General features: G+C 46.8%; 1 long non-coding RNA gene across 1 annotated transcript; it reads right to left on the minus strand.

The window, feature by feature from the left end:
• Positions 1–652: 652 nt before the first annotated feature.
• Positions 653–4,051, minus strand: LOC123061514 (uncharacterized). Its single transcript, XR_006429093.1, has 2 exons — positions 1,760–4,051; positions 653–877 (listed from the first exon to the last, which is right to left on the minus strand). It is a non-coding gene; the product is annotated as an uncharacterized lncRNA (long non-coding RNA).
• Between the last annotated feature and the right edge of the window lie 3,059 nt (positions 4,052–7,110).

Consider the following 7,110-nt stretch of genomic DNA (forward strand, 5'->3'; position numbering starts at 1 on the left):
CTTTTTCAGATGACCATCGTGCTACACCCGTCTAGGATACGGCACAACGGAGACGCAGGCGCAGACGTGCAAGAGGGACCCGTTCCAAGGATTCTTTGTAGATTAAGACCCTGCATAAACCTTTTTTACTGTCTCGTGTTGATTTACATCCCTCGGATTCTCAGTACACACTACAAAAAATCTGTTAATCCATGACAGCTTCGGTCTGTCACAGACTAGTGAAAAACTATCATGGATGGTTGTCCATGACGGATTTGAAATCCATCACGTATATCGCGTCATAATTTGACATCGTGCCCTCCATGACGGATTTTTGACCGTCATCAATCTACCCTAGGGTCGTCCGGCCCTAAACAGGCCCAAACCTTTATGATAGACCTATCCGTCATGGATGTACATAACGTGGCAGCTGATGTGGCATCATGGTGGATCTAACTTGGTAGCCCAACAATACAACCCATTTATCTTTGTACAATCATTAATTTAGGCCCATATAGTCCATTTGTTTATTGGGCCTTCACCCATTTTTTAATATTTTAATATTCTTTATAGCATGGCTTCTGTCCACATTAATTTTACTGGATTATTATTGACCTTGGCCTGCACCATCCCATCTTCGGCCCAGGATGCCAAATACTTGATCCACACAGAATAAGTAAAGAATCTCTATTTAGCCAGAAACAATACTATAGTGCACAATTACAAATTCACAACTACAAAATAATGACCACAATAACATTAAAATTACAAATCGGTCACACTGGACATTTAGATACACATAATATGTAATCGTGTTCGCAGTAGTATCATTGTTCCTATCCAAGTGGAGTAACCCATCTAAACCAAACCCAATTGTCTTCTGTTCCATCTCAATTACCTGCAAAAGAATAGCTAAAAAATTGTGAGAACTATCCACATGAGGAATAAATTATGGGAAAGATTCATACAAACCCTGGAAAATTAGAGATGGTTGGTGGAATATTTATCCTGGCATGCAGAAAGAACACATAGGCAAATCAAATATAAATATTAATAGTGAGATGGTTGGTGGAATATCTATCCTGGAAAATTAGAGCATCATTCAGTTACTATATGTGGCTAGAACAAATCTTTACTAAGATCATTGAAATAAATGTCCTATTAAAATAAAGAAAAATGAAATATTATTAAGCATGTATACTTCAGAAAGAGAAATATATACTTTGGTGCTCTAAGTTTATTAGTTCTATGGTATTTGTTGAATTACAGAACAAGGGCAGAAATGTACATGAATGAGTGCAAGATTTAGGATCTGTTTGGTTTGTGCCGGAGTCAACCTCGCCAAAGGAGGGAACGCCAAATAATTGGCGAGCAATTTGGCCGCCGGCACCTCGCCAAATATTTGGTGCAAATATAGACTAGAAGAGCTATGGTGGGCGGGGAGAGCCAAAAAATCGGCACTCATCCAAATGAACTCACCAGCCTGGTCAACTACCAATATTTTGGACAGGCGGCTGCGGGCAGCGATCCAAATAGCCCTTTAAAGCTTTCACATGCTCAGCTCCATTCACATGGATAATAGAAAAGGTTTGCAGAGAAATGCACTTCTAAAGGACAGGCAAAAAATTGATAATATTGCAAAATACATGAAGATAAGTAACTGGATATATACTTCTTGCATATATAAGAGAAAATGAATGCCATGGTAACACAGGCTAAACCTCAGGACATGCAAGAATGTTAATGCATTGTAAACCTCAGGAGATGCTAGGGTGTTAACCTCAACCCACAATTGTAGTGGATGCATGATTGTAGGAGTTTCACCTTCTCAATACTGATTTGAAAGCTGAGATCAAGTTACACAGAACAAACCTCTACGAAAATAAGGCAAGAAAAGGAAATAAAATTGAGACTTAATTAAGTACACTCATATTAAACTAAATAAACATACACTGCTATAACCAATTATCAGTTACATAAGTAGACAGTTGGCATTAAATATGTAACAGATATTATTCGTTGCAATATATTATAGTAATTAAACAGTTGATGTGCATACTTGTGAAAGAGACATGTGAAAACATTCAGATTTGTTGTAGTGCTCAAACCATCAGGTCCAGTATAGCATTTATCCATTCAATTCACATTACCCAGTGGTGACAACATGATCAAGTCTCACAACCATATGTGTACTTTAATTTAGGCAGGAAATCACACAGTGGCGAAGCCACGCTATAGCTGGGTAGTCAAGCGACTACACAGCAATTTGACATGCCAAAGACTACCACGTCTACCTCCCCCACCGGTAAAAAACAAGTTCTATAAACTGAGTATGACAGACCCATTTGTTATCTGCTTTGCCTATGATTAGGCTAGCCTAATATAGCAAAGGAAATTACACAGCCGTCCTAGTTACATAGCTTCCCTAATTAGCCAATCCTCAAATCCTGTGATTACTCTTACTACTACTACTTCTCTCTTTTTCACCTTCCCATGTAATCCCTAAAGGCCAACGGGGGCACAACACCGGCAGGTTGGAGAATATCCCATGGATGCGCATGTTGCACACCAAGCGTTGATGCTGCCGGTCGCCAACCGCCCGCCGTCCGGAAACACCTCCGTGAGCATGGCCACGTCCTCAGCCAGTCTCCGACTCTCTAAAGTACTGTACCTCTGGTGATCGGCGAGTGCACAAGGAGTCTAGCACAAGGTCCCTTTTCTTCTATTTGTACACTACATCTTCTTCCTCTTCCAATTTTTTCTCTTATTAAGAAATTAAGATCTTGTTCTTCCTAGTTACATAGCTTCCCTAATTAGCCAATCCTCAAATCCTGTGATTACTCTTACTACTACTACTTCTCTCTTTTTCACCTTCCCATGTAATCCCTAAAGGCCAACGGGGGCACAACACCGGCAGGTTGGAGAATATCCCATGGATGCGCATGTTGCACACCAAGCGTTGATGCTGCCGGTCGCCAACCGCCCGCCGTCCGGAAACACCTCCGTGAGCATGGCCACGTCCTCAGCCAGTCTCCGACTCTCTAAAGTACTGTACCTCTGGTGATCGGCGAGTGCACAAGGAGTCTAGCACAAGGTCCCTTTTCTTCTATTTGTACACTACATCTTCTTCCTCTTCCAATTTTTTCTCTTATTAAGAAATTAAGATCTTGTTCTTCATAGTAAAATGCTTGTTTTTCACTTGTTAGGTCTTGTATTTGGTAATCACACCAATGATAAATGGATAAATTTGGCAAAAAGCTGCAACCAAAAATATGTGTGGTCTTTTCTGTTCCTGTTTGTTTTTTCTATAATTTTTTCATTTAAAAAACTTGAGAAAGCAATGTTCAGATCCTGCCACCGCCACTGAAATCACATACGTCAGAGCAGACATACATTGCCAACTAGAACAACCATCCAAAAAAGAAGAGCAGGAGCAGAGCTGGTTACCGATGGTGGCTGGTGTTTGGTGGAGTTCGAGGTAGATGCACGGCCGCCGTTCCTGCTGTGCTGCTCTATGTTGGCTGCTTGCCACCGATAGCCAAAGGGACGCGCGCGTCTGTACATCAGAGAGAGGAACGCGAGAAACCTTTCCTCTATAGGGATCCACGACCACAACATTAATCAGAGGCGGCAAAAGAACCTGGACGGGGGTCGCAGAGGAGTACGAGGCCACGACATCGAGGACGCCAGTAGGACAGTTGGGAGCCGCACTGGTAACTAGTGGCGACTAGGGTTTGCTGCTGCTTCCAGCCGTCGCAGTAGATCATCGACCACTGCACGGCCGTCCCGGTTCGACTAGGCCGACGTCGGGGTTCTGTTCCATGCCAGATCTGCACGCGCCCAGGATGTCGTTGCCACTGCACCTAGTAAGAGGGGTGGGGGATGTGTGCCATTGGGAGTGGAGGAAGCTTAGGAGATTCCCGGTAAGAGAGAAGTCGCAGGTGGGGAGGTGGAGGAAGCAGGCATCGCCGGGATGGTGAGGGTGCGGAGGAGGGATAGTGGAGGGGATCGAGGATGAGGGATAAGATGAGGGGGCGGCGGCGGGGAGGAGAAAGAGATTGGGGAAGGGAGTGTTAGCCTGTTAGGGTTAGGTTTCATATAGGAATGGTTTGGGCGGGCTCAAGTGGGCTTTGGGCGGGCTCGGGTGGGTTTGCGGGACTGTACTAAAACATCGATGCCGGTTTCTAAAAACGTCATGAGAAATCTGTCATGGATTAACATGTTTGTGGTAGTGACAACCGAGAAGGATGCTGACGTCTTGGCATGTGGCCACGCCAGAATAATGCACGTGCTTGGACACCAGGGGCTTATTACAAAGGGTACTGTTTAGACCCGGTTTACACCATAAAGACCGAATACCTTAGGGAGTGTTCGGCGTCGCGAGTTTGGCCTTATATGCAACAGCTCTGAATCATGTCTTTTGTCAAATGTTGGGTTTGCCCAGCTCCTGTGTTTTGCTGCCTTACGTTCCGCTCTATCGGCTAAGGCGGCACCAGGAAAACTACAGCGATTGTGCCCTGGTTCATCTGGACGAGCACCTCAGTAGAGAAAGCCGAAAATTGATTGTCATGATATAGCATGAGACTGGTCAACCACTCGATGACCTATTGGAATCTTCGGGATTCCTCCGCATTAACGAAGGGCCGTTTCCCGGCCAGGCATGTACGCACCCGAATCCGGACGAGTGCGGAGCCACCAGGGGCTATATAGTAGCCCCACTGTCAAACTCCTATGGCAAAGTGAAAGTGTTAAAGCATTATAGTATGGTTGCCTAGTTCTCTGCGCTATCACCTCCTTATTAGGACCAAGACGTTGGATTAAGTGTGAATACGCGTCTTCTGCGAACACCCCCGCATTATATGCGTGGGGGCTGAAGCCGACGACTGCAATCTTTCAAGTTATATACATGTATACATAAAACGGCTGCACAGGAGGCATCACAATACTTTCGGGCAAAAGTATAAATACAGCCTTGATAAATTCAATAAAATGTTGTCTTTACAATGGGAATACAAGTCACTCAAACATAACATTCTTCGAGCACTGGGCCTCTATCGTACGAGCGCCCTCAAGAACTTCTTCAAAATAGTGCTAGGCAGCCACTTGGCCTATGGCCGAACCCTGCGCCGCGACGGTGGTGGCATCCATCTCCGCCCAGTATGTTTTGACACGGGCAAGGGCCATCCGCGAGCCTTCTATGCACGCCGACCTCTTCATCGCATTACTGCGCGGCACCACACCAAGGAACTACTGCACCAAGCTAAAATAGTTGTTCGGCTTTGGCCTTTCCGGCCACAGATGATCCATGATAGACCTCATGGCGAGCCCGGACAATCTATTGAGTTCGGCCCATTTGGCAAGCTGATCAGTCAATGGAAGCGGACGCTCTGGAACGTTAAATTGCGACCAGAACAGCTTGTCCACTTCACGATCTGTCTGATCTCGGAAGTATTCGGTCGCATCGACAGCGCTCGCCGCTAAGTCTAGATATGCGTCGGCCGAACTCCACAGCCAATCCAGAGGGGCATACCGCCGATCAGAGAAATTCCTCCGCAGCATAAAGGGCTTCCCAGCCACAATGTCCCCGGCTTCACGTAGTTCCTCCTTCTTCGCTCTCATTGCAGAGCGGGTGTCTTTGGTCGGCATTGTGGCCTTTTCAAGGTCCGTAGCCTTCGCCCAGTTTTCTTCCTCAAGAAACTGGCAGCGGTCGGCAGTGTCTTTTAACTTCACAACCATTTCGGCCATTTTCTCTTTCCTCTCGCTATGAGCGGCCTTCTCGGCTTTCAACTCTTCGGCCGCCTTCAAAGCAGCCGCATTACTACTCCTTGCTTGCTGCTTGGCTCGGGCAAGCTCAGCCCGCAGGGCCTCCACGGTGGCAGCTCCATCTGCAGTCACAACATCTTAAAGATACTGGCATCACGCTGCTCTTACTATGTGACATTCACTATAAATATCACCTACCCTATGCCTCCTCAAGCCGCTTGTTAACAAGCTCGATGTCGGCATCCGCCGCATCCAGTCGCTGTTTTAATTCGGCAACCCCATCAGTCCGGCTAGCCACCGGAGCTTCAGACACCTGCACATAACGGCAGTCTGGTCATTACCTGGGACTACGATCCTCTGTTGGGCGCCATTCTCGACGACAACCAGAGTCTCGGGGGCTACTATCTACACAGGGCGCACCTAAAAATGTGCGGTACTACCACAAACGCATATCATTCCACGTACCTCAAAGCCTGTCAGTAGACTCATAAAGGCTTCATGCAACCCGTTTTCGGCGGACAAAATCCTTTAAATCACCGTACACATTAATGTACGGTGCTCTTCTGAGATAGTCGCTCGCTCTAGCAGACCCGTCAGTACGTCCGACCGCATACCAAGTGGTGCCGGACTCTCTCTTCAAGAGCCAGATACTGAGGGCTTCGGGTGACCATGGGATTACCTTTTGTCCTTGCCGGATCCGGAGAAACTCTCCGTGATGACACTTCAAGGTCGCCCGCTTCTTGAGCCAGGGAGTCCGGAGGAGGCGTTTCGCTATCCATCATCTCCGGAAGAAGATCCTGCGAAGACGAGCTATGCTAAGAAGGGCTCAGATCCGAACTGCAAGATAGATGCTTCAGTTATCTTCCTCAGAAATAAGGTAGTATATCTTCACTATTAAGTACTTTTTGATTACTTACAGCTTGTTAGAGGGATGATCCCCGCACGGACTTTGTGCGGCAAGAGCACCCTCCAAGGCGGGACCCTCTGGTGGAGTTTTCTTCTCCCGTTTGGATACCTTGGTTTCCGGGTCATCAGAGGTAGTCCTCTTCCTCCCCCGGGGTGAGGGAATGTCAGATTCCTTCCCTTGGTTATCCTCCCTCACAGAGGCGCCCGTTCCCTCGGTTGGAATAGGTAGTGGTGGGGGCCGCTTTCACCCTCTTTATTCCCCCTTCATCTTCCTTTGAGGGCACCAGGCAAGGTGCTGGCTTGAGAACCTTTTCCAGCACCGGATTGTCCAAGCCTTCGGGAAGGGGGCCGAACACCGGATCATCTTCGCCTTTGTTATCCAGTCCTGGTCAAAAAGCGATTCTTCAGAATGACGTCATGATAAATGAAAGACGGCGTATCCGGCTAGAGGATTACTTACTT

This window comes from Triticum aestivum, chromosome 1A (assembly GCF_018294505.1).
Source record: "Triticum aestivum cultivar Chinese Spring chromosome 1A, IWGSC CS RefSeq v2.1, whole genome shotgun sequence".
Classification (NCBI taxonomy): Eukaryota; Viridiplantae; Streptophyta; class Magnoliopsida; order Poales; family Poaceae; genus Triticum; species Triticum aestivum.